Source organism: Zootoca vivipara, chromosome 8 (genome assembly GCF_963506605.1).
Source record: "Zootoca vivipara chromosome 8, rZooViv1.1, whole genome shotgun sequence".
Taxonomy (NCBI): Eukaryota; Metazoa; Chordata; class Lepidosauria; order Squamata; family Lacertidae; genus Zootoca; species Zootoca vivipara.
In genome coordinates this window covers 57,415,908-57,437,830 of record NC_083283.1, presented here as the reverse complement: position 1 = coordinate 57,437,830, position 21,923 = coordinate 57,415,908, and the positions used below count along the sequence as shown (strand labels likewise).

The following is a 21,923-nucleotide window of genomic DNA, read 5'->3' as shown; positions in this document are numbered from 1 at the left end:
AAACTCAACAGTCCATGCAGGAGGACTCCAGTTCAGTTCTTGGGGTCTCCCGTGTAGAACTGGAAAGGCTTCTGCCTGAGCCACTGCCACTGCCAATCAGTGCAGAGAACAAACGGGGGTCACCAACCTTTTTGAGCTGTGGGTACATATGGGGACCTGTGGAAGAGTTGTGGGCACACACAAACAAACCAGTCACACACATACATGCACGCTCATTCTTTGCCATGGCCTTTGGTCTATGTGGGGCACTACAAGACTCCATCTTGTCTCCCATGCTTTTCAATGTTTACATGAAGCTGATGGATGAGGCCATCTGGAGATCTGGGCTGAATGTCATCACTATGCCAGTATCACTCAGATTTATTTCTCATTTCCATCCTTCAATCTTAAAACATCCTGGACTTCCATCTGAAGCTTGTACTGGAGTGCATGGGAACGAACAAGAATTAATCTGGACAAAACGGAAGTACACTTGGTAAGATACCCAGTGGTTTTGGTGTAAATGTATAACAAATAAATAACGAAGCAAGAGCTTACACTGGGGTGCATTAATTATCCTTCTCTATAAGTGTTTTGTCCGTGGGTACTCATGTACTTCTGGTCATCATAACATACTTTCTATGCAACTGTATCCATGATGGGGGCAAATGTCTGTGAGCCTGAGCCCAAAGGAGATTACTGTATATGGAGCCCACATTGAACCAGTGCTTGGTCTTGCTGTTTTAACTTCCTCTGTACATACATAAACTAGAAATGCAAGTCAACCTAAATCTTGTTGCAATAAATAAGAGCTCTAGACACTTCATGGCTCCTAGATGTAGGAAATGGCTTCAGAACTGGGTAATAATGAGTCCGGTCTCATTATTTAAGTTTCTGCATTTACCTCAAGTTGACAGTTGGCCTTCAAATCTGCCCTTATTCATTGCATTATATGCGCTCGTGTATGATGTACAGTCATGGCTAACAAAGATAAGATTGCATTAATGGTGCCACCCAGTGGGCTATATGCCAACTTAACTACAGTGGCATGTGGAGCTGTGTCTGAGGCAAGTGGCATTGTGATGATTGAAATGGGTTTAAGATAGTGTGTGCGTGAGATGTCTTCAGTCCTGCTATGGCCATGTGTGTTATCATCCATTATCATCCACAAAATAGCTTCCATAATACTTAAGTATTATGACTGTTGTTCCTAGTTTGATATATGATTTGGCCAAAGCATTTTCTGAAAATTTACAACAGAAGCAAAGTAACTGGACATAGAAAACAGTGGGTGTAGCCTAGAGGCAATTCACACAATCTATTTTTCCATATGAGAACAATTCCAACAAAATACATTCATTTTGGGGAAAGTGCAATATTTGAAGTTACATATATGGCCAGTAGCTACTCCCATGACAGCTGCTTCTGGAACAGAAGGTCCCAGAATCACAGCAGTTTCTGTCAAGACATTCCCAGTGTTTACCCATTACATTTGTTCATGCAAGCACATATAAGGGGACAATTGGGAATAACATGAGTTTTTTGTATAGTCCAGCTGCTCTTACTGCTCAAAACTATTGGTATATGGCAGCAGGTAGATAGATGTGATATCAGTGTTCAGATGCAGTAATAAGAACCCCTTGCAAAAGCTGGATGACAGAAACACACAGACTACAAAAATGTGGCCAGTTTTCTCGCTGCTTGTTCTGCATCAGTATTATAATGCTGCAACTGCTGAAGTGTCTGGGGTTCTGAAGATTATTTCCTGATCACAGCTCTCACTCAACAGGTACAGAAAAAAAAGTTAAATACGGAAACAATAGAGGAACATTAGTTGTGAAGACGGGGAAAGCAGGTGCAACCATGAAGGGAGCAGAATCTTTAGGCCATTTTTCCCAAGAGGAGAATTGCACCTTGGGTGTAAATGCTAATGCATGCGAATGTTAACAGATTTAGCAGGCAGTGCATGTGTAAAATACAGCTGATTTGCATACAGATTGAGGAGGAAAAAACCAGGGTGTGACTGGATCAGCAGCTGACAAGAGAAACCAAGATAAGGCATTCTTTGAAAAAGTGGCTATCTCCTAGTTTTTACTGTCCTAGAAACTAAACAGATCAAAAGATCAAATCTTGGGTCATACCCGAGATGAATAAAAGGATGAATGGGGGATATATTACCCCTTTCTTATGCTTTTGCCACATTTGCATAATTTGCTTGCTAATCAAGCATTAAAAATTGAATTATGTGTGTGCTGGCTGCTTATCGCACCACTGACATTTAGCCTGATTTAATGATATTGCTTCAGGTTGAAGATGATGAAGTTAGACTTCTTTGCCTGTGTCAGGAAAACGAAACCAACCAGTGCATTTTAAGCTCTGGCTTGCGCAGGCTAAGGAAGAATCAATATTCCCAGGCTTACCAGTATACAACACACTCTCAAGCCCAAGACTTGTTAAAAATATGGGTGGGGTGTTTCTTAAACTCTTTTACTGTTCCCCATTTTGCAGGTCACAGTTCCTCTTTACAGAGTCTGGATCAGGGAGAAGCATAAAAAGAAACAATTAAAGATATTGCTGCTATTACTGAATACTGTGGTAACGGCCTATGAAAGAAGCAAGACAGGAACCCTAAAACACCTAAGTTTCATTAAAAGCTAATGGGAATTAAGGCACATAAGCTGAATTACTATAGCCTTTTATAATGTAACTAGTTAGATTTTGGTTTTTAATTTTCTCTTAAATGTAGTATTTGGGCAAGTGCCTCTGAAGATAAGATTGGGTCCTTGATTCAGTAATTATGCTGAAGCCTGTTAATTTAAAAGCAACACACTCCATTTGAATTGCAGATTTACAAAAGCCTTCAAGTTTAAGAGGCTGACACCATATTCACAGGATTAGTAATCACTTAAATCTTTTTAATACAGAGACATAAGGATAAACGAAGCTTGGATTAACCAGATCTGACAGCATTCGTTATCACTGAAAGACAAAAGTAATTATCATTTATCTCCTTTCCTTGCTTACATTACATCTGTATGAATTTGTAATAGCCACTTCTCCCCCTTTCTCTCTCTGGCCACATTCAAGCTTCGTTCTAAGCCATAAACCATATAGCTTACTATATATAAGCAAATTATGCCCACTTTGTTCCTCTCCTCTCCCTGCCCCCCAATAGTGCACAGAGGAAACAAACCACAACCCTTGGGTTAGCGTTACATCTAAACCAGAAACCATGGTTTGTATGGCTCAAACAAGACATTATCCATCAGCAAGATTAAGCACTAAGGAAGGGATAATGGTTTGTTTCATTTGCGCACTAACGGGGCAGAATGAAGAGAAGCAAAGTGGGCCCAGTTTGTTCATGCTTACCATGTTGTGTGACTACATATACACACCTAAAGTGTATTTTTTGGATTATCAAAAGTAGGACAGATCTTGAAAGCTTCAGCAAAAAACAAAAAAACAAAAAACCATATGGAAAATATTGTTGGATTATCTTGGGAGAGTTTTGGGGCGATTATATCACTGTTGTGGCCCCGTAGCATAGTGATCTGAAGGCACATTAGTGTTTGGATGAGAAAACATGAGGGAATTCCATGGATGCTTTCCTAAGCTCTGTAGAAGAAAGGTGGAGTATATAATTTTAACGACAAATGAAGTAATAATAGTTTATTGCTCACTGCCTATATCTAACAGAGATCTTTTGAGAGGTTTAAACCTATTGAGATTCCTGGAAAAAAATATGACAGCATGACATCTTGGTCAAACAAAACAGCAAAAATACATCCTGTTCATTCCTGCACCACTTAAGGCTACAAACAAAGTGGCATATTTCACCCAAAAGATATTTCAGTTCCCTGAATATAGAAGGACTTCTGAACAAATTGTTTAGATGAAAAAGCTTGATGCAAATCACAGGCTTGGTTGAGTGTGCTATATTATCTTCCAGGTACTTATATTTTCTAGACAGGCGGAGAGTGTGGGGGAAGGCAACACTTAACTTTGCTGAAATTAAAATATCCTGTATTTGCTTCATTGCATCTCCCCCTGTGGGCTCATGATCTGCCTAAATCCAAGGTTATTGTGCTCCAACGTATTATAATCAGATTAGGTCAGGTTTCCCAATTTATAATCTAGCCTACCTGATAAATTGGGACCATATAGCTCCCCAGAGGTAGCAATGCCCAGGGGTTGGGACTCTTCCGGCATCCATCTCACCATGATAATGAATACTGTGCTATGAGAGTTTCTATCACTGTGACTCCACTGATCTGTCAACCAGGATGCCAGAACAGAGTGTCTGAATCTTGAGCTGATCCCAGTTTACCATCTTTCATTGTCTGAGCCATCTGCTGGCCAATGAATAGAAATAGCTAGGTGCCTACCTAATCAAACCTTATTAAGTTAGGTATGAAAAACTGAGCAATTATTACAGCCCATCCACAGCATAAATTTAAAGGGACATAACATGCAGGGACAGACTTTGATAATCTTTCGTAATATGGTGCCCTGTGTAAGGCCAAAATTTGGTGCCCCAAAATGGATCTTCTCAATTATGGATCTTTTCCATTTTGCACTCCCTCATCTTGTCACCCTGTGCGGGGGAACAGCCCACCACACCACCCAAAATCTGGTACTGATCACAAGGACTGTGTAGTTAACTATATGGTTATTGAGTTGTAAGATGCTGATGCTGCGTAGTCTCATCATGCATAGTAGCCACAAGTGAAAATGCATATGCATAAGCTTAAGTCTTTAAATATTTTGATAAGCTATTGGATGATTTCTTCAGCAAAACAGAAGAGGGTGGAAGAAAATCATTCTGCAAGTTTTGCACAAGAGAAGCTTTGCATCTCTCCCTGAACTGATCCCACCTCTTCAGGCAGTCAGGATAACATTATAACTTTTTGATAATGGTGAAAATAAACTTTAAACATTGGCTTCATTGACACATAATAGCAAGTCGGAGTTCAGTCATTTATGCATGAGCCTCAGCTTGGACACACTCTTTTTTTCCTCCCTTCATGCACTCTGAAAGCCTTCCTCACTTCCTTGCTTGTACCAAACACAGTTACCATTAACTGAACTTCAGTTTGCACAAATCATACTTGGCTGCAAACCAAAATTGGACATTGTGTGGTGAGGCAGCTAAGTGGCTCAATTAAGAACCAGGAAGTCTCTGGCTCCCTTATCACCTCTGCCATGACATCTCTAGTGTTGGACTTGAGCAACTCGCTTTCTTATGGCCTAGCAACTTCCTCCCCCATCTGCAATATGGGATGATAATACTAATGCAATTTATAGAGGTTTTATAAGGATTGCAACAGTGTGATCTATGTGAAGCTCTTTTAACATTTGGAAGATCTTTATACAAATGTTAAGAGTATGCATCATGCTAAGGTGAAACTGATTTGTGCAAAACACAGTCTGGCTGTTAAGTGCAGACTTTGGTTTGCACAAACAAGGGAAGTTGAGCAAACATGACAGAAAAACCTAGAGTTTTTTGTTTGTTTTTAAAAAAGGCTGGGCACCCAAAACCCCCTACAGTTCACTAAGAGAACCATGCAGTGAACATACCTTGAGGCTGACATTATAACTGCTTCAGCAGAGCTACTGCACTTCCCAATCTACTTTGAGGAATGCCTTGCCTTGCCTGTGCATGCTTGGAGGGCACTGCTGCAATTCAGGTCCTTCATTGTCTATTTTCAGCTGGTATTTTTTGCTGGTTCAATGCCCACAAACACAAGGGGTCTATCTTGCAAGCAGAACAGCTTAGCATGGCAAATGAAAAATAACTGCAACACACAAGCAGTTCACAAGTGAATAGTATTCTTTGCCTTGGCAGTTTGCAAAGTGTCCTCTCTCTGTCTGTCTCTCTCTGGTTCCATGAAATTTAATTTAATTTTAAAGTAAAGTTAAAAGTACAGGCAACAAAAGAGAATACACAGCAAGATCACTGAAGAAATAACTCACTGATTACAATCCTTAGTATACAATGGATATGCTTGTGGGATGACTACAGCAAAAACAGCCTGAGGAAGAGCCTCCTTTTGAAAAGATTGGATATGCATGTTGTATAACGTGTGTGTGTGTGTGTGTGTGTGTGTGTGTGTGTGTGATAAGAATAATTGTCATGAAACATATAGACATCTGGAGTTGATTAGAAATTAATCAAGAGTTTTGAGTTTCCACATAGAAAATAAACAGAAACCATGATGCCAAAATGTATGTTTTTAAATTAGGATTCCTTGCTTGCTGTGTTTGCTGAGAAAGTCTGTACATAATCATAGCCTTCCAGATTTTCTCTAATCCACAATTTGGGAAGAAATGGCAGGCAAGTTCAATGCCCATCTTCTTTTTCAATTATTACAACTTCTCAGCTGCAAGTAGTTACTTGTGACAGCCATCCATTCTCCCTAACTCCTGTGGAAATGACACTGCTTCTTATTTAGAGTTCAGTGCAACAAGAAGCAATGAAGAAAAGGCTGCTGGTATAGGTACATGATCACAGTGTTAGCAGCTCTGTCAGCTTGATATAATATGAAGATCTGTCAACATGTATGAATGATCATGTCCAAGGCTGTGCTTCTGATCTGTCACTCTGAGTGTTTTGTCCCTTGGGGCAGCAGACAGTGGAGCAATTGCAAAACAGGAGCTACAATTTATGTAGATATAATAGCCAGGTTCAGGTTTACTTCAGGGCTTATTTTATTTATTATTATTATTGCCCACAGTCTCTTCAATGGGAAATCTTAAAAAGAGATTTTACTAGTTCCAAAGAATTATTGTTCGCAAGAATTATTGAGCAAGTACAGAAATGCCCGGCATGGGACATCTGAATGCCAGTATAACATTACAAGCTATTGTTTCAGTTTATGGTGTACTGCTGTAGGTACTTGAGTGCTCACTGGAAGGACAGATCCTGAAGCTGAGGCTCCAATACTTTGGCCACCTCATGAGAAGAGAAGACTCCCTGGAAAAGATGCTGATGTTGGGAAAGATTGAGGGCACAAGGAGAAGGGGACGACAGAGGACGAGATGGTTGGACAGTGTTCTTGAAGCTACGAACATGAGTTTGACCAAACTGCGGGAGGCAGTGCAAGACAGGAGTGCCTGGCGTGCTCTGGTCCATGGGGCCACGAAGAGTCAGACATGACTAAACAACAACAACAACAACAACTGTAGATACTTAATGCCAGTGGTAGCAGAGAAACCACCATTTCCCAGTGTTCAAAGTTATTAAGAGGAACAAACATGCCTTTTTTCTCACAGCAAGGTTGCTTTTCTGCAACTCAGAACAAAATTCAGATTCCTTCATAGCCTGGTTATATTGGAAGAGGTTTTTGGAACGAGATATTCAGAAAGCATGACCCCAGTTTTGCCATTAACTTTGTATGGATGCTGGTGGGTGGTGCGCCAAACCTTCTCCAAAGTTACCATTCCACTTATCGCCCTCCCCTCCATGCTACTGGGGGAATGTAGAGCAGGTGGTTCAAGCAAGAAGAAGAAGAAGAGAGAGGTGCCTTCCTCTACCTGGCATGCACCCAACTTCCTCTTGATCATGTTCATCAAGCTGTTTCAATTCAAGAGAAGGAAGAGGCAAGTTATTTTGTGCCAACTAAAGGGGTTGGATTTGGCCCATTGACCAACAGTTGCCAACCTCGAGCTGCATATAAAACATTGTGTCTTAGCCAGGTCTGGCAGTCAGAACAGAACAGTTACCCTAAGTGGAAAGGAACTTTCTCTCTTCCCATGCCACCCTCACTGAACACATCCCTGCCTTTGTTAATTCAGAAAGAAAGGTCTGGTTCTGAATCCCAATTAGCTGTGGGCAAATACAAGTAATAATGTTTTTAATTGGGACTGTTCTTTGCTGAGGTCTCCTGGTGTGTGGCAGGCAGCAGCGAAATGATGTGAAAGCAATGCTTTTGGATACGTAGCTTGGAAAAAATATGAAGACTGTCGTTTTGAAGGACGCATGACAATGGAGACTATAACCACCACTAACACTACAAGTATTTTTCCCCAAAGGCAGGAGAACACAAAAGTCATAGGAATCATATATTGCACAATCAATTCCTTTAAAAAGTACAGACTATTGCAACTCTATTTCAATGCAATGCATTTGCTTCAACTTTGCTCAGATGCTATCCCCACACCGAATGGGGGGAAAAGTGCAAAAAGCTTTTATCCACATTGTAATCAATAATATCCTAAAGGTTTGTTTGGACAACACACATAAGGAAAGCCTGAAATGTTTCTGGAAGCATGATTTAAAAGTGCCACTCAGTGACAAAGCAATAGATTTCTTTCTAGAAAAGCATCCTTGTTTTCAAAGAAAGCATAGTATATGGAAGGGATTTCTTCAAAGACAAGTCAGGGCACAATCCACTGAGATGTTCTGCTACTCAAACTGTGCTGAAATGAATGGGAGCTTGAGCAGGATGTTTTGGCAAATTGAGCTCAAGATGTGTAACTGTGGAAAAGATTGCTTTAAGCTCCTTCAAACCCCATGAGTGTGGTCCTGAAAATAACAGGGTTGTCAAGGGGCAATGAAGTGCTATGATAAGTGCCAGCTCTATGGACTTGTAAAACAAACCAACAAACAAGCCAGGGTCTGTCAATAACATTTGCAGGACTATAACATTCCAAAGTCAGGAAAAAGCCTTTCCACTCAGGAACGAAGGTGCATCTGGCAACATTACAGTGGGGTGAAACAACAATAGCTAATTTTTTATCAGTGTAGCCACAAACCTTACTGAAGCCACAAACTAAACTGAAAATACAATCTTGATTACTATACAACATAAAGATTTCAAATATTTGTTTTCCTTCTTATGATACCTGTGCTTCCAGGCTTTCGGAGGTAGGTTAGCACTCAGCGTGAAAAGGCAACTTTGCTAAACTCAGTAGAATCATTTCACATTACAGTACTAGCTTCAATGTTGCACACCAGATATATATTTCCATGTTTTACTCCCTTACTCAGAATCCTAATCAGGCTCAAGATTCTGCTGCATTTAAAAGAGAAGCATCGGACTAAGGATTTTGAGGCACAATTAATTCAATAATATTTCACTCTATAGTACAGAGCCTAGCCCTATACCAACACAACTGCACTGAAATGTCACGCCTTGCGGATTTAATGGGGACAATACTATTTTACAGTTTAGCAACAATTTCCTTAAGCAACTGACATCCAAACATTGCAAAGAATCAGTGTTAAAAACAAACCATCCTGTAATAACTTTATGACCGGGGACAGATGACACACAAAAAAACACTACAATATTTAGAAAGAACATGCAACAATATTTGTCCTCATGAGTCGAAAAATTAAAAGGGGGAGGGAGAAAACACCCACCTAAATGCACAGACTCACACTTATGGTAGGGAAGCTCTGAATACACTGGATTGCAACCCCAAAGCTCCTCTTCCACAGTCAATCCTCATAACAGCAGCAATAGGATCTGAGAAGCTCTCTACTACAGTATGCAGCCAGTAATGGCTTAGTTAGTGTTTCTGATTTAAAGAAGGGGGGGGGAGAAAGATTGAGAGGGGAGGTGGAGCAGGGATGGAGAGAGGGAGAGGGAGAGAGAGAGAGAGAGCGCATCAGTTACCAGCTTGCTCTCAGTCATTAGCTGCTCTGACTCACTCTTCTGCCAGCAGAAGCATCTACAATTCTGTTACCCTGGTAAAGTTACAGTAGAGAAGAGAGGGGATGTGTGTGAGAGGCAGGCAGGGAGGGAGGGAAGGAAGGGGGGGGTCGTCGTAGCGTCTGACTCCAGCGTCATCCGTGCTGAGGCTATAGGGATCAGTGAAACAGCTGCTTCTCCGAGACTTAACTAGCTGCTATAGGTGAGGAGAGCTTTCCCTTTTCCCTTCATTTGATCACTCTGGCATTCTTGTTTCATCTGCAAATATTTATGTAATGCCGTCTCCCATGCCTCAGGGGAGACAGGAGTTTATTTTCTGCACCGTGGCGAGAGTGAATGCCGCAGCAGTTTGCCAGGTTCAATTTCTGACGCGCTGTTGTTCCACCAGGGTGGATAATTATCTAAAGCCTTCCTTATGCCCAGTTCTATCCAACCTGGGGTTTCTTTTGGGGGAGGGGGGGAGCACTGGTAGGTGAATGCAAAACCAGGGGCTGAATATTCATCAAAATGTGTTTCTGTGTGTGGATGTTTATAACCACTATGTCACTCTCAACAATGTAAGCAAAGAAGAGTTCTGTGGAACCTTAAAGACCAGCAGAGGTATAGCGGCATAAGGATTTGTGGATGAGAAGCCCCTAAAAACCATATTATTCTGGAAGTTGCTGCTTTTGTTGTTAAGTGCATTCTGGTGCGCATGAGCAGCTCCGCCCATATTTAGTGCCACTAATCACACATAATTCACACTACTAAGGCTGCATATAAACTATACCTTGAACACACATTTGAAACACATCCCCACCCCCAAAAGGAATTCTGGGCACTGCAGTTTGTTGCTGGGAATTGCAACTCTGCCCAGAATACTCTGATGGAAAGAATGCGCTTCAATTGTGCCTTATGGTGTATCACAGACATAATCTGGATCAGGACATATATGGGTAATATTAGTGCTTCTATTTTGTCACTAGGTGTCATTATACCGTTGATTAATCACTACCATCAACAGCATTAGTGGTACACCTCGTAGATGAACACAGCATTAACCTTCAGCTGTGCATTGAGCAGAGTCTCTAATGCAAGGGTGCTCAACCTCAGGGTTGGGGAGCAAACATGCCTCTGTATGCCTTTCTAGCCCTCTAGCCTCCCCCGTCACAACTGTCACTGCCCTTGCTTCACACCCTCCTCAAGAGTTTTCAGCTTGGATGGCTGGAATGTATGTTTGAACTTGCCTGGCTGAAATCAAGAGAGGCGTGTTCCTGTAGAAACCTCTGACTTCTTCATACCTGGGACCAGTGGCGGAGCTTCATGCTCTGGCACCGGGGGGGGGGCAGAGAGCAGGCAGGGGCGGGCCTGGCACATGTCCTGGGGGCGTGGCGCACCACCCACAGGGGCAGGGCGTGCGTTCTGGGGCAGGGCATGCTGCCTGCGGGGGCGTGTTGCCCAACGCGGGTGGAGGGACAGCCACGACCGGGAACCCCACCGGGATCGTGCTGCCAGGGGCGGTGCGCTCCCCCCGCACTCCTCTTCCTCCGCCAGTGCCTGGGACGTACAACTGATGTGGCTCCCCTATTTGGATTTCCAGAGCACTGGGAACCTCCCGATTTAGGGGGCAGAAAGTATAGAGAACAGAAGTAGTTGGAGGAGACTTCTGCATGGACAAGGGGGGATTAAAGAAGGCACAAGAGGTTCACAATCCACATTAAGCCGAGCTATGGACAGGCCCTTAGAAGTTTTGCTCTGGTGTAATATTATATTCCTGTCAATTAGAAGCACCGCTTCCATCCAGGGGCGAAAGTAGGCTTTATTTCACCTGGGTCAAAGACCCAGTTTGGCACACCCATTTGTGTGCATACACACATAGGCAGGCGGCCTGAATGGCGCCCCCCCTGGCTTCATCTGGGGGCAAAAAACCCAGCTAGCCCCTCTCCCCCAGTAGTCATGACCAACACAACAATTTCAGTTTGAGTTGGCTTTGTAGACCTGCTGGATAGCTGTGAAATGGAAATTCTGCTGATTTGACATATTAAAGTATACTATATATTTTTTTATTGCTACTTGCACACCTGAAATGTCTCAGTTTGTTATTGGACTTTTAAAGTATGTATTCGACATGCACAAACTTCCCCTGGGCTATATATATTCCAGGAAGCTTTGGGGTGCTAATACCTGCTCACCTTCCTCCTTTGTATCTACAGTATTCTACTGGTGCATATACAACTTAGAAGCTATCTCTGGGGAAGTTTTCAATATCACTTTGCAGTAGCAAATGCAGAAAAGCAATACGTCCAGTTTCATCCTGTCTTCCTTTATTTCAGTCAAATCCCCCCCAAACCTCAATAGCTATATAACAAACATTTGAATACCACATAGGCTAGCCCTAACCTGCCTTTCTACATCATTCAGTGTCCCCGATGTTGCTGCATTTGAAAGAATCATTCATTTCACATGTATCTTGTTTTGCTAATTCAGTAGAAAATGCCAGAGAATGCTGCCTCTCTCCACAATTAGACAGGCATAAAAGCTTCTATTGTATTGCTACTGTGATAGTGCTACTATACCTATGAATTATTCACTCTATTGAAGTGTAATCTGCCATTGCATTAAAAATAGGTCACCCAGGATGCAGCCAAATACAAAACACATAATAAGAACCACAAAAGCAAGGTTTGCCTTGGGCAACTGAAGGAACACCAATCTGTGTTAACTCTGGACTGTATTACATCTACCGTCTTTCCCACATTTTAAGACACCGTCTTATCACTTTTTTTCCTCAAAAAAACACTGGGTGGCTTATTTTCAGGGAATGTCTTACCGGTATTTTTATTACATCAGGAGCAGTGCCCCTCTTGCTCCCTGTCTCCCTGCGGGGCAGGACTCTTGACTGAAAGAAAATGACGGGCAACAGCCACCACCAAGCTCCATGAGAGGGAGTCTGAGGGAAGGGAGGTGTGTGCATCGCTGGCCCAGCCCTCTCTCCCTGGCCCTGGGATGTTCGTGAGGGAGGGAAGGAGCTCCTCCGAAGGGCTGCTCTCTCTCTCTCCCCTCACAGGTGGGGACTCACTTAATAGCAATCTGCTACACTGGAGCTTCTTAAATTTAAACCAGTACAGTATAATGGAATCTATCTGTGTGATGCAGTCGTAGCAGTAGCCTATACTAAAGCAAATAAGGATCTCTACCAGCCAGCCAACTGCCCAAGACTTAAGAGCGAAAGTTCCAACAATGTAGCACTTTGTAGCACTGATAGCAAAGAGGCTACCGGCTGAGATACTGTAGAAAACAAAGCCAGCTGAGCAGCAATTAAGATGGTAAATGGTAGCAATTAAGTAGCAATTGAGCCAGCAGAAAGCGGGGTGAGATAATCTGCTGGTCCTAACAACCCGTCCGTGTTTCTCTTACCCACAAAATGTTAACTTTTGTGTAGGGTGTAGGGCAGTGTTTAGCAGCTCCTAAACAGCGAGAAGGGGAAAGTCCTTAATCCCCAAGGCAAGGACTGCGCCACCGGCAGCGATCCCGGTACCGGTACAAATCCTTAAAGGGGAAGCTCTACAGACAAGCAATGGAAAGAAAAAAGAATCCTCACTTTTTAAAAGGCTATTAAAAGGGGGAAAGGTGGGGGGAAGCGAGAGGTGGGCTGTGTGTGTGTGTGTGTGAGAGAGAGAGAGAGAGAGAGAGAGGCGGGGGGGGGGAGAGAGAGAGAGACGCGCACACAGAGTCTCTCCCTAAAGGGGAAGGCAGCGTCTTCAATCGCCCCTCTTTTTTCCCTCGTGCTTTCATCTTCTCCCCACCGCAAATGCCACTTTTCTCCTCTTCACCAAGCAAGCAGAGCTCACACAGCCTAGCTAAAAAAAAATATTTTGGAATCCTTTTACAGGTATTTTAAAAAATGCTTACAGAAACAGGAGGGGGAATCACGAGGCTGCAGGAACGGCTCTACGGTGCATTTTTACAAGCTTTTAAAAGAAATGCGTGTCTTTGGAGCGACAGTAAAATGGGGAGAGATTTTTATGGGGGAGAGTTGGCTGGCGGGAGGGGGGAAGGGTCTATCACTATGTCTTATTTTCGGGTTATGGCTTATATCGCGCAACTGCTTAGAAATCCTGCTATGTCTTATATTATGGCTACGTCTTAAAAAGGGGGAAACACGGTACATGAACACAAACGGATTCTTCTTCACTAACATTATAAAAATGTAATATTCCAATGCTTTGCATGTATTAACTCTTCAAAAAATCGCATGGGTGCTTAAAAGTATCCTACCTTTGCAATCTGTGCTGCTAACTCTCAACTCTCTTGCAATTTTCGCACAGGGGTGAACATTTAGGACACGTTTGCAGATGCATTTCCCTTGGGGGGCACAATATGTGATAATTCTTATGAAAATATGGGAAATGTGCAATGGGAAAAGTAGAGGCATGGAAAAGATCTCCTAACATTACCAATACAATCTATTTTTATTTATTCATTTCTTTATAACATACCCTATATTTATTCAATTTATTCATTTCTTTATAACGTACCCTATATCCACTCCTAATGGCACTTCTCATAATATTAAAGAATGCATCTTGCATTCAAGTTACATAAATTACAGTGCAATCAAACACACAAAGAAAGTGCAAACACACCAAACCAGGAGTGGAGAATCTTGTAACCCCCAGCTGTTCATCATCATCAACATCATTTTATTTGTATGCCGCCTTTCCATAGTTAAAACAATGCTCAAGGCGGCTTATAACATGACAAGATTTACATAATTACCAACATAACAAAAGTCATAAGGTAAAGGTAAAGGGACCCCTGACCATTAGGTCCAGTCGTGACCGACTCTGGGGTTGCGCGCTCATCTCGCATTATTGGCCGAGGGAGCCGGCGTATAGCTTCCAGGTCATGTGGCCAGCATGACAAAGCCGCTTCTGGCAAACCAGAGCAGCACATGGAAACGCCGTTTACCTTCCCGCTGTAGCGGTTCCTATTTATCTACTTGCATTTATCTACTTGCATTTTGACGTGCTTTCGAACTGCTAGGTTGGCAGTTATGACAAAAGTCATAAGCAATAAATAAAACAAATCAAGAAGTACACAACCAAATAAAAAAAGTTTTTACATAAATCATAAAATCTAGAACAAAGAATACAAAGAATACAGCATTAATATCAATCACAATTTAAAATGACATAAATAAAAAAAGAAAAGCAATTCAAAAACAAAAAGAAAACAAAAACAAAAATGGAGCCCTCTCTGCTCAGCAGTAGCAGCAGCAGCAGCACTGTCAGGCTTCCCCAAGCCAGGTGGAGAGAAGCAGGGCAGGGCCCTTCAGGCTCCCAGCAGGTCAAAATGCGCCCTTCTGCTCCAGCTAGCATGGACATGGGTCAGGGATGATAGAAATAGTCCAATAACATTTGGAGGGCACCAGATTGGGGGAGGCTACTGTAGAACTGGGAGGTAGATTGAGGTGCACTAGCATATCTGGGAGAAAGAAGTCCTGTCATTTGTTTGCTAGTTTTCTAGCTGCTGTAGGGAGTTCTGAACGTCCTTTCACAAATATGCTTCCCACCTGTCCAGTGGCGTAATGAGGGGGGGGGGGCTATAGTGGTGGCTGCCCCAGGCACAAAAATTGTTAGGGGTGCAAAATTTCAACAGCCGGTGCTGCCTCAGTACAGCTGTGCACTTCCATTGCTGGCCTCTGTTGAAAATGGCTTCTCCATGCAAACCAGGAAGTGACCTCTCCAGACAGCAGAACACTGGCTGTACAGTGGAACCTCGTGTTCCGTATCATCCTCCTTGCGAACGCTTTGGGTTACGAGCTCTGCTAACCCGGAGGTAGATGCTCCTGGTTGTGAACTTTGCCCCAAGATGTGAGCGGAAGTTGCAGTGCGGCAGCAGCAGAAGGCACCATTAGCAAAAGTGCGCCTCATGTTATGAGCGGTTTTGGCTTAAGAACGGACCTCCAGAACGAATTAAGTTTGTAACTGGAGGTACCACTGTACCTGTTACGATACTGTACCTGTCCAGGGTTCTGCTTCTTTAGTCTATCCCTTTGCTCTTCTTAAAGGGCCTTGGCTCACCAATAGTAACAACTGTAAGAGGCAGGCATTGGCCCAATTGGGAGGTTACAATCCCTGGCATGAAGATTTCTAGAAGCAGTTGCCAACTCTGCTTTGGGCACACTCCTGCCACGTTCACCACCAAAATGTCACGTTTGAAATACGTTTTCAGTTCTGACTTCTCTCACTAACTGTCAACCACACCAAGAGACATTTCTAGTCATTTTTGCATACTATTTCCCTCAATGCCGCCACCCCTTTTTCTATGGCAGAAGGAAGGAGCTCACAAGTGGGCTTGATAGAACTGTACATTCCAATTTCTCAAAATGCTTAGCAACCAGAACTGGCTGTGCAGCTTTTCTACATGTTGTGTGTGTGTGAGAGAGAGTGCGTGGAATTCTGTGTTCTCTAATTAATACGCCTAAAAAGCATCTGAAAACCTGTTATGTTTTATTGCAACAGTAAAAGGAGATAACTGCAAAGATTATCAATGCAAATGCAATAATGGGATCTAATGCTAGAGGTACTATAGGTGGCAAGTATATGACTCACTCAGCATAGCCACTGAAACTGATGGACTTATCATTCTTTCTTCTTTCTTTGTAAGAAGTAGAGAAAAGTAAAGACTTGTGGGCAGGACATCAATGTTTCTTATCTGAGTCAACCAGGGTTGTGTGTATTACAACCACCTAGGTGAACATGGTGCATAATATGTATACTGTACTGTAATATGTATATGAATTCAGACACAGAGATCTTGGTTTAAAATGAATTCTGGTTAGTTCACAAGTGAGTTCCCTAACCCATAGTTTGATGTTGGGTTGTTATGAAATTGACCATAGTTTGTTTAAAACCAGAGTGTCTGGCTAGAACCTAATGCTAAACAGAGATTTCTTAAAAAGTGAAACTAAATTCTGGCAAGGTTCTCCTCTCAGCTGTGTGCAGGGAGGAGAGAAGAGGAGGGAGCACACAAGTCCGACACTTTATTCTGGCTCATCCAGGTTCATCCATGCTTTGTGAAATCATGGTTTAGCAATGTGTGCAAACGTGGCCATAATCTGCTTAGGGGCTCATTAAAGTACGAACTCAATTCCTTTGCATCCCTAGGCAATTAAGTCTTTCTGGGTGCTGCTGTTGCCTTCTGTCTTCCTTCTCTACCATGTATTTGCCCCCCAACATCACACACACACACACACACACACACACACACACACAATTCAAATATATTCTACAAAATCTCAAGCAATGTCATTAGCATATGTTAGGGATATAACTAATAAGCAGGGCACCTAGGAGTACTACACAAATGATATGCTGAACACGGTCTACCTGATAATCAAAATGATGAGGCAGGACTTTGGCTTATTAAGGAAATGAGAAATACCGGTATATAGTTTTAGAAGCCAGGTGAGAAAAGTAATGAAATAGTATTACTTCTTGGCTTTATTTGCTTATCTGCACACTCGAGTTGCCTTTACTATCAACAGCACTGATAGTACTGTATTGTCAATACTGTCAATAACTACAGCCAACCGGGAGAAATAAGCTACAGTTGACAACAGATGCTAAGGCATGGGTGACTACAGATGTTAAGACAGTTGTTTCAAAACAACTCTGGACCAAGTTCTCTGGAAGACTGACTTCCCCTTCATTGCCCAGCAAGGGTATTAAGAACAACAAATGAAACCCAGTTAGCCTGATGATTAGCAGGCTTTGGTGATGGAGAGGTGGTTTTTTTCACTGTGGATATAAGTTTTGTGGAACTCACTTCCTGCTGAAATATGAGAGGCCCCATCTGCATTGGCATCCCACCGGCATTTAAAGGCATACCTGTTTCCACAGGCATTCCCGTTATCTCTTCACCAGAATCACTCATTTTCATTTCTATTTTAATGGCATTGTTTTGTTGTCTGTTTTAATCATTGACAATTACATTTTATTGTTTCAGTGGGATTGCTTAATTGTGTTGTACTGCAATCATGCTGTTAATTACTCTGTATTTTAACAATGTTGTGCTGTTGGTTTTTAGAAGCCAACTGGGCATTAAGCAGTATGTATAATTACTACTACAATTAAATTGTTATTATTATTAATAATAATATTATATTTTGAGGGCTGCATTTTTTCATGGCAAAATTCCAGGGATCACATCCACTGTTGAGAGGGGCTTGATACAATGGATGTGACTCATTGGCTACTGTACAAAGGGAAATTTCAACAAGGCAAAAGTCAGAGGTTTCTACATAGCGTACACTAACCTCCTTCTCCACCCAGGCAAGCGGGAGACGCATTACCACATTGAAAGACATACTCCACCCAGCCAAAAGCTGTGGTTCTTCCCATGTTTTACAGATGCCGCACAAAAAAGTTTTGGGGATCAACCTCTTAATGATTTTAAAGAGACAAATTGCAATGTATAAAATGAACAAAGCTTTGCATACATTGGCATTTTTTAACCTTTAACAGATTTTCTATTTAGGCTATTCTTTAAAAAAATAGCCAATACAGAATGAGAAATAATCCATTTTATTTATCATCTTTGCATTGATGGATATACTGTATCCAATTTTCTAACTTATGACCCACGAATGCTATTATCAGCATTTGAAGTGATTAGGGATAAGTAGTTGCTATGCTAATCATCAGCTTGTGCTTATTATTATTATTATTATTATTATTATTATTATTATTATTATTATTAAGCTTGCCTCTCCTGCTTTGTGGTAAGTGCGAGGAATGGGAAGGGACAAAGAGAGAGAAGAGGGGAAGAAAATGGATACTGGGAAAAGAGGGAGAGATCTACGCCACTGGATGCAAGCTCAAAATTCTCAGTAATTGGCCCTGACTGTGCCCATTACACTGACCATGTTCCACAAAAAGAGAGTCATCTGTGTACAAATTAAGTGCATGTTCAATCTGCATAATTCATTTCAGACAAGAATTCTAGACCCTTTAAAGTCTAGCAGTCTATAATTCTGTACTAAAGCAGTGCAACCTTTGCAACTAGAAAAGCCAACACATGTCAAATAGCTTGTGCACTAAATTTGTGTACCTTATTCAGCTCACTTTATTTTTTATTTTTTTGTGTGAAATGTGGATTTCTAATTTTAGGGTGGGAGGCCAGGATGAGATAATTGATGCTGGGCGTCTAGTACAGAGACTGCACCAAGGATTCGTAAAGAGGGACATGGAGAAGAGCCTAGCAGTGCCACCGCATACTTTGTGGAAGCTATATAAAATGAGGCCATGCCATTTTTCCCTGGGTAAACTGGTATGCATGAAGGATATTTCTCCCCCTGCACATGTCTGGGAATGCTAGTGTGTGGGTGGATAAATCGGGGTTGGAGACAAGCAACAGTTTTTGCAGGCTGTTAAAGGTGATATGAAGAACGCTCATGGTGTGCACACTCATCTCAATGTCATGTCTGTTTAACAGGCTTCTCAGGGTTTTGTAGTGCTTCAAATATTTGCAGAGACTGTTTAATCAGAGTGTGCAATGGGATAAGTATGCACAAAAAAGCAATGACTGCCTCAATCATACTGTCCTCAGCAGTCTTAAAAGCAACTCCAGCCTGGGTATCCCCAAGACATAAATAAACTTGGCCTACCACTCAAAATAAATGTATTCATAAATCTTTTGCAAGTAATGGTGAAAGGACGAGTTCTCTTGGCATCGCACGCATTGTCTTACCAACGCCAGGATGTCTGTGTTATCAGCAACTGTTCTGTGAAGTACCACTGTGAATTACATCATTATCAATGTCTGGGCTTTTCTGAATGTCATTTTCTTCTGATCTCACAATTTACAGTACTCCCCTCCCTGGGCCCAGTATGCCTTGGTGCCGGCTGCCTGGGCGCACCCACCCCCAACAATCTATTCGCAAGAACTGCTACATATATTAATGTAGCCTAGCCAACCTCACAGGGCTGTTACAAAGATAGAAAGGGTTATGCAGACAACCCTTGCAAAAGCAAGGTGCAAACATATAGTGTCATTCATCTGAAGCAAAGTCAACATTCACAAAAGCAGCACATCTTTGCTTTAACTGCAACATTTCATAGTTCTAATAGTTTACAGCAAAATGCCAAAACCAGAAAAAAAACTTGCAAAACACCGGAGATCTAAAAAAATACTACAATGCCCCCCCAAAATTCAATCCTTTCTGCCTGTGGTCTTGTGTGTGTAACTCAGGATAGCACTTTGTGGATCTAATGGAGCGGATTGTAGTTTACAACAGCTTATGCTGAAAGAAAGTGGTTAAGACTCTTTGCTTTGTGTTTTGTTTTTTGCTGCAAGAGATCAACGCGGTTACACTTCTCAATCCTTGCACAATTTCCCCTGAGTCAACATTATACCAGACTTTTCTGTGTATAAAACGAGGTTTTTTTAATTATATTTTAATCTTAAAAATTGGGGGTCGTCTTATACACAGATAGTGCATTAGGGTGAGTGGGGATTGGTTGCGGTCACGAGCAGGAGATTGTCAGCGGTGATTGTGCTGGTGATTGGTGGGTGTTTCAAGGGCTGGTTTCGATTGGCTGTCACTGTGGCAATTGTGTGGGCGATTGGCGGCGGCTGACCATGTGTGCGAGTGGCAGAGTGTGTAGGTCATGCGGGTGAGCGATTTTTGGCAATCCCCCCCAAAAGCTCAACAACTCTTGGCAATGCCCCCCCAAAGCTCAATAAATCTCCCCCCATTTTCTTAATTTGGAGTCCTCACAAATAGGGGGTGTCTTATACACAGAAAATTACGGTAACTTATTGAGGCTTCTCACCAACAACACAATAATTTTGTTCAAGGAGACAAAAGAAAATAGAATCATGTTATGCTTTTTCACCATGCCGCCTCCACCAATAACATCTCTACAATTTGGATTCCCTTATGTGGCAGAATGGAATCTAATTAATATAAGAAAGCTTTTTTAGTTGTTGAGCTAATGCAGATACATATAACCATTTGCTTGATACTATATCCAGCAGATAATACAATTATAATGTAGGGTGCTGGGTAAGATGATTATGGTAGGCTTTCTAGAAATTAACATAGCTGCCAAGTTTTCCCTTTTCTCGCGAGGAAGCCTATTCAGCATAAGGGAAAATCCCTTAAAAAAAGGGATAACTTGGCAGCTATGAATTAAGTGCATCTTAATAAATAATGCAATTTCTTTAGATTTTCATTTTTGTAATTCCACTCAGGCCTGTTTTCATAGCTATGGAAAAAGGGGGAGGGGGCGAAAGTGGCTAAAGAGTAAAATTGGATTTATCTGTGGCCTACTTATGCTAAATCTACTTGCTTCTTGAGATTTTAAAGCAAATACTATTAAATAAAAATATTGTGGGGAAATGTCGTACAAAGAATTGAGACAAGCGTGGACCTCGAAACACACACTTTAGCTGAAACCCTCAAATGGTGTCAACATGTGACAATATGATGGGCACACATGATGGGCATATGGCTCCACATGCAGGGTATTATAAAATGAGCAAGATTGGCATGCAATGATTTTGCATCCCTATCTTAAACTACCACGTGTATGCAGTTCCCATAGCATAGCTATTCCTAGAACTCCTATTGCTAGAACTAATCCCATGTAACAAGACATTTTGCACTGAATGTTCCTATTATGTGATGTCATGGAATCTAATGGTAAAGGAGGAAGTGCTGTGGTGGAGGGGAGAATTGCAAAAGAACTTCGCTAGAATTCAACACAGAACTGAACTAGTTGCACAAGCAAGCAATGGTGCAACTATATATTGCTACAGTTTAGGTAAGCTAAAGCGTGCATTGTATTTTAAGTTTTCTCCAATAAGACTCCCCACCATGCACAGATAATGGGAGATGATACTCCCTGGGTTCATTTTACCTTGTAAATTACATGCGGTAGATGTTTTTTTTAATGAATTTGCTTCCATTTCTGACATTTACAATGCCAGGTGGAAGGCGCCAAGACTAACAGCTTCTCTTATGAGGTAAATAGCAATTGTCAAACATATGGAGGAACATTTATAAGAACTACGGTATTTGCTGTGTGAAATTGAAGAGGTATGATAAGCTAGCAATGACTTTACCACGCTGAAAGTGAATCTGTGGAATTTGGGACTCAGATACCCAGCAGGTGGTGGGCAAATGCAAGGACAGAGAAATCAACTTTTTTCATTTAGAGCATCTTCTTGTTGTTGTGCCTCTCCCTTTTTTCCTTTCCTCTCATGTTTCATTTGCACTATCCCTTCTCTTTTCCTCCA

General features: G+C 41.9%; 1 protein-coding gene across 7 annotated transcripts in view; it reads right to left on the bottom strand.

The window, feature by feature from the left end:
• The window catches only part of RIPOR2 (RHO family interacting cell polarization regulator 2), a 105,104-nt gene that overhangs the window by 44,884 nt on the left and 38,297 nt on the right, over nucleotides 1-21,923 (bottom strand). The window contains exon 1 of one of the 7 annotated variants that reach the window (XR_009558045.1): nucleotides 9,344-11,000. The exons of 5 other annotated variants lie outside the window; for them this stretch is intronic. The gene's annotated coding sequence lies outside the window, so the exon portion shown is untranslated. Of the gene's footprint in view, nucleotides 1-9,343; nucleotides 11,001-21,923 lie in introns of those variants that run through there. One more of the 7 variants, XR_009558044.1, reaches the window with a different exon arrangement.